Below are 10,705 nucleotides of genomic sequence, written 5' to 3'. Positions count from 1 at the left end.
GCTGGACCCCCGCCGGCCGATTCGGTGGGGCGTCGGCTGCCGTCGGCTGCATCGTGGTTTGGATCTGGTGCTGGCTAGAAGTCGCGCTGCAGCAGGTCTTGTTTCTCCTTTCCCACGTGCCTCAGTTTAAAACGGATACATGAAATGTCAAAATACAAACATCAGTGACAAGATAACTGTCATTCTCATCCTGTGGGAAAGTTTATTAGTGTCCAAATCACTCGCATTCAACCGGATGGAATTAGACTGTTTTTGGAGTATGTTCTGTATTTTGACACTGTGCAACACAATGTAGTGATTCACATGTAAGTTTATCACAATAGGCACATTTCGAACACTGCACCGTTAATCATACAAGTGTCCGTAGTGTGCTTCGTTTACTTAAGCGAAATGTAAATATTTTCGCTACGCGCTGCGTAGCCAACGTTGCATTATTGTTTTGCCGCGCGGCTGGCTGTACAGTCTGTCACATTAAATTTGGCACGTGGAGACGCTTCATATCAAACTACTAAAAGTCATCAGTTCAAGTGAATTATTAATTCAGTCAGAGTACTCAACGTTCATAGCGTCGCTGCTAACTTTGACGCTCCAAGAGCGTTCATAAGGTTACGTGATCACAGTTTTTATCACTGTTCATCATTATTCACAATGTAAATCACAGTTCCTCAAGCGTCCACTAGTTCCTGCGAAACACGTTTCACTGTTCTGATTGCTGTCAGTGGTTTTCCACAGTGCTTAACAGACAATCTATATGCAAATGACACTTTTCAAATAATGAGGTCTGGTACACTTGCACGTAAGTTCATATTACCATGACAGAATAACAAAATTTAAAATTTTACACTGTCACATAAACATGAGACAATATAAAACTTTCAGAATATGCTACGTTATCTTGACCATGAGATCATTACTGAACTGTCCAGACAACAGTACATTTCCATTTTTATTACAGATAGATATATTTATGTATTTCTATTTTTTACTTTTTATTGCGATTGTTATTTACCATGATTTTGGGACAGATATCCATGTTCGGTTTATCTAACCGGAATGTTGCTCATAAGAGCATTTTAAATGACTTTGTAATGAAACCGTGTACGTAAATCAGTACACATTCAGATTTCGCTTCACTAGTGATGAAAGCAGTTTATTTCATTTTTTACTTTTTTTCTCAGTCACACAGCTCACACATCACCAACACTCGCTACGTGTGTGGGACTACATGACTTAAACTTATGAAAATATTTTTTTTATCCATTCTTACACACGAACAAATATATTATTTAAGCATTTTAATCATTTCTATGCTACGTATAGAAAGGTAAAATTCCTTGCATTTAATGCGATAACACTCAAGTGTTTATCAAGTTATTTATCCCTTTTAGAGTAAAAATACATTTATTATGGGGATTCTCTACTCCTTGTTCAAATAAACCAACAACATTACAGTGTAATACTTGACATAAAAAGCTTATAAACTAATACATACATAATATTATCAAATTATTACTACTAATTATTTTACCATAAACATTATATTGACAGTTATGGGGTAGTGCATTTGCACTTCTGATTGGTCCTTTGTATCACTTCGTTTTTCTTAGTCCAGGGGACCGAGTAAGATGTTCTGCAATAGGTCTTGTGCGGATATACTTTCATATTATACTGGTAATCTTTTATGATTCCAGGGCGTTCAGTGAATACTTCGAGGTATCCGGATAATAATTCTGTTAATTGTCTAGCCTCTGAGGCATTAATGCAAGTTGCCTCCTCTACCTTCTATTGTTGTGACGATGTCACTCACGTTACTGGGTTCATCGTTATTTCTTTTTTTGTGGCCTATCTGTGGGTGCTTATGATCCATCACTAACAACTTCTGTTTGCTGACAGAAATATTCATTTTTCTCATCAGCGGAAGGTTCACACCGAACTCCCGATTCAGCATTAATGTTATGGGTCGCTGTTGGTACTTACGTGCACATGTCCCACGGGCGAGATCAATTACAGCTTCCCTTTCCCGAAGGAACGTACATAATAAGCGATCATTTCCCAAGAAAACTTCTACCTGTGTCTGGTATTTTATACTCTGTGCCTTTTTTCCCAATGGCCCTATAACCTTACAATTTGCAACCGGCAAAATCGGCAATCTCCTTATCTCCGATACCTTCTTGAAAAACTGCGTGTTCATAACTGATACATTCGCACCTGTGTAAAGCAGAATAGTAGTTGCCACACCACTTATAGCTCCGGTGACACTTGCTTGGATATTTTCCCTTTGTGGCTTATCAGAGACAGCAGGTTCCTGATATAGCTCATCTTCGATCCTGTTGCCATCCTGATACCGTATCATGTTTATTTTTTGTTCTGTCGACCTATTGCCTTCATTGTTGTTCTCGGTCACCTGGCGAAGGCCTACAGGGACCGAAATTAGTAGGAATGAAATCCACCTAAATGTTGCAATATTTTCACAAGTTTTGGTTTTCCGACAGTACACAAGAGACGGTCTATAGGGAAGGTGAGAAAGAACAGTAGGAGGATAGACATGAAGCACGGAAAAGGAAGGAGTACTGCAAGGGCAGAGACCCCCTGTGTGGCAAGCACGTAAGAGTTGCGAGTTCCCTGGGGGGGGGGGGGGGGGGGCTTCAAGTTGGTCGACATCCATGAAATCAACGTCTCCTTCACTTTCTTCATACAAAAATTGTAACACGTTTTCACAGTTGACTCCACTGTATCACTTGCAAATTGCAGAATGTTTCAGAGTTGTTTTTATGCAGGAGCGCGCTGTGTCACTGCTCAACGTAAATGAGCACAAAACAAAATGAACAAGTAATTCAGGTGCTGGATCTTGGCTCATTACAACAGACCTCGGACTGAGGCTACTGTGAATCCAGTCCCACTTCTCAGGAGATTTCCAGTTTCACATCGAACTTTGGACTTGCTGGTAGCTCCGAATCGAATGATATTTAACAGTATCTTTTGTGGGTGGCAGTTTTGCAAGGTTAAGTTTGCTTTATATGGCAGACTTGGTGAACAACTGGTACCGCAAATCGTCTAGCGTACGACACGTCCACTATACAATGCGATAATAAACTGTTCATCAGCTGTTATTATTTTTTCACTGGTAGCGCCTGGTTTCTTGAATGTGCAAAGCGCGGAATTGGATATTCATGTTTCTTAGTAACGTTACAAAACTTTTTAATTGACCGAAAAAAGCGGATGTTTTATTACATCCCCTGGCGTAATAAGTGAACAGAACATATTCACAGTCGAAACTGAAGAATGGAGTGCGAAACTTCAACACTTCCTCTTCCTGGTTTTAGAAAGAAGTTTCGATGCCTTGTCCTAAACCAGTCATGAACATCTCCGTCTAGACCACACTTTCAAGACAGTCGTTTCTTGAGATGGCAGGTGTTACAATCACAATGTCAGCACCTTTTGCGCTTGGTCCACCTAAACGCTTTAGTCTCGAAATCTGAATTCTTGTTTCGTTCTTTGTGTAAAGACCCTGTCCGTGGACCCTGGATTACTATCTCTCATTTAAAAAACTACAACTTCAGTAGAACAATGTTCCCTAGATCTATGAATTATCTCAGAGTTGTCCCTCGCAGTGGTGTCCACCAAATACGTTATCAAATTTTGATCAAAACTGACGATGCAGGTAAGAAACATAACTTTGGACTCCAGAATGAGATTTTCACTCTGCAGCGGAGTGTGCGCTGATATGAAACTTCCTGGCAGATTAAAACTGTGTGCCCGACCGAGACTCGAACTCGGGACCTTTGCCTTTCTCGGGCACACAGTTTTAATCTGCCAGGAAGTTTCATATCAGCGCACACTCCGCTGCAGAGTGAAAATCTCATTCTGGAAACATCCCCCAGGCTGTGGCTAAGCCATGTCTCCACAGTATCCTTTCTTTCAGGAGTGCTAGTTCTGCATGTTTCGCAGAAGAGCTTCTGTAAAGTTTGGAATGTAGGAGACGGATACTGGCAGAAGTAAAGCTGTGAGTACCGGGCGTGAGTCGTGCTTCGGTAGCTCAGTTGGTAGAGCACTTGCCCGCAAAAGGCAAAGGTCCCGAGTTCGAGTCTCGGTCGGGCACACACTTTTAATCTGCCAGGAAGTTTCATAACTTTGGACTATTGATTGGAAGGATACATTTCGAGACCAACGTACTTAATGTGTATGGTACCTACCGTCAACGTCAAAAACTTTTTCAATGTAGCTGAGTTCACATTCTTCAATGGAACAAAGGCATTGCAGAACGAAGATTTTGCTCTTTTTCACATGTTTTTTTTTAATGAGAATAGAGACATTGCATCAAGAGCAATTCACATTTCAGAAGGGCTTCCAATCCTTTTTCTTAAAAGTAAACTTCTCCACTCCTCTCTAAGCATATAGGCGCCACTGGATGCGGGTATGAAGGGGCATGTCGTCACCATTCCCCTCTCTCGGCCGTATGTTATTTTACGAGACCGGAGTCGCTACTTCCCAATCAAGCAGCTCCTCAGTTTGCCTCACACGGAGCTGAGTGCACCCGCTTGCCAGCAGCGCTCGGTAGACCGGATGGTCACCCATCCAAGTACTAGCCCAGCCCGACAGCCCTTAACTTCGGTGACCTGACGGGAACCGGTGTTACCACTGCGGCAAGGCCGTTGGCCCATTCCTTTTTCACTCTGTTTCATTACACATACCCTTTGGAAAAGAGTTAAAGGATAATGAAGAAATAAATGCAATATTTTCCAGTAACAATTCCTACGTTAGTAAAGTTGTTGTTGCTGCTGTTGTGGTGATCAGTCCAAAAACTGGTTTGATGTAGCTTTCCGTACTACTCTATCCTGTGCACGTGGACAGGACTTGTCTGGTCCAGTTTTACAGGGCGTGTGTGCGATCTCGGCTCGACTTAGGGAGCACGGTGTATGGGTCTGCGAGGCCTTCTTACTTAAAGATACTGGACGTTGTGCACCATGAAGGGCTTCGGTTGGCCACTGGGGCATTCCGAACTAGCCCCATACCAAGCCTCTGTGCAGAGGCTGGTGAACCGCCACTTCATATGCGGCGGCGGCTATTTACGGTGGGCCAGGCGTGTTAAACTCTGTCCACACCATACACACCTGCATACCATACCGTTGCTCAGCTTCATCTGGCACGGCTATTTCACAACAGGCAACCAAAGTGGTAGATGCGGACCTCGGGGAGGATCAGTTTGGATTCCGTAGAAATGTTGGAACACGTGAGGCAATACTGACCTTACGACTTATCTTAGAAGAAAGATTAAGAAAAGGCAAACCTACGTTTCTAGCATTTGTAGACTTAGAGGAAGCTTTTGACAATGTTGACTGGAATACTCTCTTTCAAATTCTGAAGGTGGCAGGGGTAAAATACAGGGAGCGAAAGGCTATTTACAATTTGTACAGGAACCAGATGGCAGTCATAAGAGTCGAGGGGCATGAAAGCGAAGCAGTGGTTGGGAAAGGAGTGAGACAGGGTTGTAGACTCTCCCCGATGTTATTCAATCTGTATATTGAGCAAGCAGTAAAGGAAACAAAAGAAAAATTTGGAGTAGGTATTAAAATCCATGGAGAAGAAGTAAAAGCTTTGAGGTTCGCCGATGACATTGTAATTCTGTCGGAGACGGCAAAGGACTTGGAAGAGCAGTTGAACGGAATGGACAGTGTCTTGAAAGGAGGATATAAGATGAACATCAACAAAAGCAAAACGAGGATAATGGAATGTAGTCGAATTAAATTGGGTGATGCTGAGGGTATTAGATTAGGAAATGAGACACTTAAAGTAGTAAAGGAGTTTTGCTATTTAGGAAGTAAGATAACTGATGATGGTCGAAGTAGAGAGGATATAAAATGTAGACTGGCAATGGCAAGGAAAGCGTTTCTGAAGAAGAGAAATTTGTTAACATCGAATATAGATTTATGTATCAGGAAGTCGTTTCTGAAAGTATTTGTTTGGAGTGTAGCCATGTATGGAAGTGAAACATGGACGATAACTAGTTTGGACAAGAAGAGAATAGAAGCTTTCGAATTGTGGTGCTACAGAAGAATGCTGAAGATAAGGTGGATAGATCACGTAACTAATGAGGAGGTATTGAATAGGATTGGGGAGAAGAGAAGTTTGTGGCACAACTTGACTAGAAGAAGGGATCGGTTGATAGGACATGTTTTGAGGCATCAAGGGATCACAAATTTAGCATTGGAGGGCAGCGTGGAGGGTAAAAATCGTAGAGGGAGACCAAGAGATGAATACACTAAGCAGATTCAGAAGGATGTAGGTTGCAGTAGGTACTGGGAGATGAAGAAGCGTGCACAGGATAGAGAAGCATGGAGAGCTGCATCAAACCAGTCTCAGGACTGAAGACAACAACAACAACAACGAGGGACGCGGCCCTATTGGATCCGCGCACAGGATTGCGATGGATATGGCTGGTCTTCATGTTTCCCGTCGCGTTTGGAGCAGATTTCCACCTTGGCTCCTCCGGAGACCCAGACTTATTTTAGATTTGACAAATTTTAAGAAAAATAGTACACCAGATTTTACATTCCAATCTCAGTTTTTAACACTTTAGATTCGCATCACTATTTTAACGTCGTTTACAAAAAATGTTCAAATGTGTGTGAAATCTTATGGGACTTACTGCTAAGGTCATCAGTCCCTAAGCTTACACACTACTTAACCTAAATTATTCTAAGAACAAACACACACACACCCATCGTCGTTTACACTGATGGCTCCAAACAGAAGAATTGCCTTGGCTGCTATGTAGTGTTCCCTTATCTTGTTACCCTGATTCGCCTCCTTGATGAATATACGGTTTTCGCAGAGGACCTCCACGCGATCCTGAAGGCACTGGAGCAGATGAATCGTGTTCGGGGCAATCGATTTCTCCTCTGCTTCGATTCTCTTAGTGCCTTTCAATCATTTCAGAATCTGTACCCAACTGAGGAGATGGTCCAGCTGACATATGGCCAATAGTACTTGCTCCATCGGCGGGGCAAGGAGGTATCCTTCTGCTGGGTGCCTGCTCATGTAGGAATATGGGGCAATGAACAGGCCGATCGGGCTCCCAAAGAAGCCTTCAGAGAGCACGATGTGGTCCAGTGTCCTGTTCCCTTGCAGTCTGTCATTTCGGCACTCCACAAGATGTGCATGGAGTTGTGGGAGGAAGAATGGCTGGCGGTGACGGCCAGTAAACTGCGGCTGGTGAAGTCAACAACTCGGCCGTGGTGTTGTTCCTGTCTGTTGCTCAGACGGGAGGAAGTGACCCTCACGCGTCTTCGGATTGGTCACTGTCCTCTCACACATAGCTTTCTATTATGGTGGGAGGATCCCCCGTTTTGTGATGCTTGTGGTGTGCACATCTCTGTCCTCCACATTTTAACAGACTGCATTTTACACCGTGATGCAAGGGCGGAAGCAAAAGTTGATGGGGATCTGCCCTGTGTTTTAGCTAATGATGAGACGTGTGTGTCTAGGGCTTTACAGTTTTGTGATGTGTCTGGACTCTGGCCTAAACTTTTAGGTTGGAGGTTTTAGTGTATTGCAAAGTGGCTGGCTCTTCCCTTTTTTCCTTGCGGTCAGCCAGCCACTTCCATCTGCTATATTGTTTTAGCTCCATCTACCACTTTCTTCCTGTGTTGTCTATGTTTTACTTCTGACGGCATGCTTCGTCCCACGCTTCGGTGTGAATAGGCACATATTTTTCCAGCTTTGTTACCTGTGTTTATCTTACTGTCCTGAGTATTTTCTTGACACCCGTCTCGATCTGTTACTGAGCGGGCGCTGTAGACCTTGCCGTCGTGCGTCCATACAACCCTCTCCATCCATCCATCACCTGCGAATAACTACTGCAACCTACGTCCTTCTGAATTTGCTTACTGTATTCATCTCTTCGTCTCCCTCTGTGATTTTTACCCTCCACACCTCCCCCCCAGCACTAAATTCGTGATCTCTTACTGTCTCTAAATGTGTCCTGCCAACCGATCCCTTCTTCTAGCCAGGTTGCGCCACAAATTTCTTTTGTCCCCTGTTCTGTTAAATACCTCCTAATTAGTTACAAGAAATACCCATCTAATCTTCACCATACGTCTGTGGCACCACATGTCAGAAGCTTCTATTCTCTTCTTGTCTAAACTGTTTACCGTCCATGTTTCACTTCCATACATGGCTACACTCCGTTCAGATATGTTCAGAATGACTTTCTAACACTCAAATCTGTATTTGATGATAACAATTTCTTCTTCTTCAGAAACGCTTTTCTTGCCATTGGAAATCTGTATTTTATAACCTCTCTACATCGACTACTATCAGCAATTTTGATGCTCAAATAAGAGAACTCATATATTACTTTAAGTGTCTCATTCCCTAATCCAATTCCCTCCGCCTCACATGATTTAGTTCGACTACGATGTCATCGGAAAACCTCAAAGTTTTTATTTCTTGTCACTGAACTATAATTTCTGTTCCAAATATTTCGTTGCTTCTCTTTTCTGTTTGCTCAATGTACAGAAGAGTAACGTCTGCGGTAGGCTACAACCTTGTGTTATTCCTTTCTCAACCACTGTTTCCCTTTCAAGTATGTCAACTCTTCATAATTGCCATCTGGTTTCCGTAGAAGTTGTAAACAGCCTTTCTCTAAGTCTAGTAATGCTAGAAGCACAGTTGTAAACAGCCTTTCTCGAAGTCTAGTAATGCTAGAAGCACAGGCCTGCCTTTCGTTGAGCTATCTTCTACGATAAGTAGTAAGGTCACTGTTGCCACGCGTGTTTCTACATGTTTCCGGAGTCCAAACTGATCTTCTCTGAGGTTAACGTCTACTGGATTTTTCATTCTTATGTAAAGAATTCGTGTTAGTATTTCCGAACCATAACTTATTTAACTGATATTTCGGTAGTATTCACTCCTGACAGCACCTGCTTTCTTTGGCATTGGAATTATTACATTTTTCTTGAAGTTTAAGGTGACTTCGATTGTCTCATACATCTTGCACAGCATGTGGAAGAGGTGTTTTTATGGCCGGCTCTCCCAAGGCTGTCAGTAACTCTGAAGGAATGTCGTCTACTCTCGGTGCACTGTTTCCACTTAGCTCTTTCCTTGGTCTCTCAAATTTTTCTCTCAGTATCGTATCTCCCACGTTATCTTCATCTACGTCCTCTTCCAATTTTATAATACTGCCTTGACGTTCATTATCTTGTATAGATCCTCTATATATTCCTTCTATTCTTCAGCTCACCCTGATTTGCTTGGGACTGGCTTCCCACCTGAGCTCTTAATATTCATACAGCTATTTCTCCTTTCACCAAAGACCTGTTTAATTTTCCTGTAGCGGTATTTATCTTTCACCTGATGATGCATGATTATAAATCCTTACATTTGTCCTCCATCCATTCCAGCTTATCCATTTTGCATCACCTATGGGTCTCATTTTTTAGACATTTTTATTGCCTTTCGTCTGTTTCATTCGCTGCATTTTGCTATTTTCTCCTTTCATAAATGAAATTCAGTGCCTCTTATGTTACCCAAGGATTTCTACTAAGTCTTGTAATTTTACCTGTTTGAGCCTCTGCTGCCTTCACTATTTCATCTGTCAAAGCAGTCATTCGTTTCGATTGTATTCCTTTCACCTGTTCTAATCAATGGTTGCTTAATGTTCCCTTTGAAACTCTACGACCTCTGGTTCTTTCAAATTACCCAGATCGTTTCTCTTTAAATTCCTATCTTTTTGCGTTTTCTTAATTTCATTCAGCTATAAAAGTATACGGCACGCGATTAATATTATATTCCAAGAAAAAAAAAGAAAAAGAATCTTGGCTGCAATCGGACCTGACTGTGCTAGCAGATACTGAATATAATGTCAGTGACACTATAAACGCTGGCCAAGCTGCAAAGAGAGGTGTTCAGTTCCAGGACAAGGCAAAGCATATAATATATTACCACTATATAGACAGAAACTAAGATAAGAAACTTAGCATTTTGCCATCCTGTTCAAACTTTGAAAAATCACTTTATCTTGACGACTGTACGTCCTTGGCATTGGGTGCAGAAAAAAGTTGTTGTAATCAGGTTTATACAGAATTCTGTGCTCTTTTAAATTGGAAATAGCTGCCAAAGCGCAAGGAGCACAAGAAACAGAGATTTTCGAAAAATTTGAAGAAATATAAAATTTTAAAAGCTTTCTGACTCTAGAAAATTTAGCCAACATAAATTTTGTTGCAAAAACTTGGTTTCTAATTTTTGAAACAATATAAACAAGTTAAGAAATTCAAGCTTCAACCCGACTATTCGTAAGGTATAGAACTTTTTCCGACAATTTGACTGGGCTATTATAGGACGTAAATTATCAAAAATAAATTAAGTATGTTTGTCTATAAAATTGTTTTTCCCAAAAATGAATTGTTTTTGTGCGGGTCTAGTAGGCAGATTAACAGTGAAAATCTTTTTCTCTGAGATACAACTCAGTTATATCACGTCGTTATGTACACCTCCACTCATCTGAAAGGCTGGAAACTTCTGGGGCTTATAGATGGCTGCCTGACATAGCGTTAACAACAGGTGTGTGAGCAGGTGTATCACTCTGGAGCTTGGCCCAATGGGCAGTTGCTGACCTGTACAGACCTAAGGCAAGGATACTCGAGTCCCTTCTCGGCTCTACCCGCAGTCCGTCCTCTTCTGTAAGATTCAGTTAGCAAGTTCTGCA

At 42.0% G+C, this 10,705-nt stretch overlaps 1 non-coding gene and 1 pseudogene across 1 annotated transcript; one reads left to right on the top strand and one right to left on the bottom strand.

Moving 5' to 3' along the window:
- The first annotated feature begins 4,024 nt into the window (after positions 1-4,024).
- Trnal-caa (transfer RNA leucine (anticodon CAA)) lies at positions 4,025-4,099 on the top strand. Its single transcript has one exon. It is a non-coding gene; the product is annotated as a tRNA-Leu (tRNA).
- Positions 4,100-4,539: 440 nt separating this feature from the next.
- Positions 4,540-4,657, bottom strand: LOC126337209 (5S ribosomal RNA; annotated as a pseudogene).
- Between the last annotated feature and the right edge of the window lie 6,048 nt (positions 4,658-10,705).

The sequence above is a fragment of the Schistocerca gregaria genome, chromosome 2, assembly GCF_023897955.1.
Source record: "Schistocerca gregaria isolate iqSchGreg1 chromosome 2, iqSchGreg1.2, whole genome shotgun sequence".
In the NCBI taxonomy this organism is placed as follows: Eukaryota; Metazoa; Arthropoda; class Insecta; order Orthoptera; family Acrididae; genus Schistocerca; species Schistocerca gregaria.
This window is presented reverse-complemented; position numbering and strand designations above follow the sequence as displayed.